A 1,256-nucleotide genomic window follows, 5' to 3' on the forward strand; every position below is an offset into this window, starting at 1 on the left:
CAGTTTGGCTTCATTTCTAAACGGGTCAACAGTCCTACAAGTTGAATTTAAAACACAAACCGGTGGACTGATATCGATAACAGTCAGGCTACTAGACCGCAAATGTATTGTAGCTTTATGAAGGCTTTTGTTGATATCTAAAAAGACTATTGAAAAAATATCCAATTCTTTGATGAAAGCTCTTGTTGGGTAAAATTTTTAAATGTAAATGTAAATGTGACTCCTCCAACTGAGAAGACCTGGTGGTCCTCAGGGTTCTGTCCTCAACCTTCTTTTATTTGTCCTTTTTATAGCCTACTAGAGGCAATTACGACAGTGAGAATACTCTCCTGCATAGGACTTCTACAAAGATTTTGGAGAAAATAGAACAGAATGAGAGGATTGTGACCTTTTTCTGAGATTTTAGATGATTCAGGGGTTGGTTTGAGAAGTGGATGCTGAACTTTTATATATATACAGAGGAGGGTGAGGACAAGATCCACAGAGGTCAAGTATAGGTAATGACCCTACTAATCTTTACAAAAGCACCGCAGCGGTCGGTAGTCAGGTCAGAGGGAAAACTGACCCAACCTTCTCACCTGGTTACAAATCTTCTTAATTACAAAATTGTCCAATTTGTACATACCGTTACTCAAATTCATGTTAACGGATTCGGTATGTTTAATGAGACTAGATTCTATAATGTTCCTACATGTCACTAAAGCAGATAAAGCCAACACAGTAGTGATTTTAAACAAAGATGATTATATTTCTAAAATGAATGACCTTTTATATGATGCTGAAACATATTCTAAGCTCATAAATAATCCTCTCAACACAGTTAACACCCAGTTCAACAAAAAAGGTGGTTCCCCTTTTGTAGCCGCCAGGTACCATTTGGCTGATTGGGAACCAGCGTTGAATGCGTGAAGGAAGCTCTTTTGGATGTGGAGCTTGCTAGTCTTTCTGAGGTGATTCTTGATCTGTTGCACGCTTGCTGGAACTTGAATGTGTACGCTACTAGAACGTGTGGCTGCCTTGGCTGCTTCGTCTGCCACGTCGTTTCCCCCGATCCCTACATGACTGGGAATCCAGTGTAAGACGACTGGACGGTTTTGTCTTTGGAATCCTGTAGCTGTGCGAGGATCGAGGTTATGATGTGGACGTTGTCTCTTGGTTGACTGTGTTGCAGCGCCTGCATGGCCGATTTCGAGTCTGTGTGAATTATGATGGACTTGTTGTGTTGTGTTGCAGCGTGTTGTAGGGCTTTTGAGATT

The sequence above is a fragment of the Homarus americanus genome, unplaced genomic scaffold (genome assembly GCF_018991925.1).
Source record: "Homarus americanus isolate GMGI-L3 unplaced genomic scaffold, GMGI_Hamer_2.0 scaffold34360, whole genome shotgun sequence".
Lineage (NCBI taxonomy): Eukaryota > Metazoa > Arthropoda > Malacostraca > Decapoda > Nephropidae > Homarus > Homarus americanus.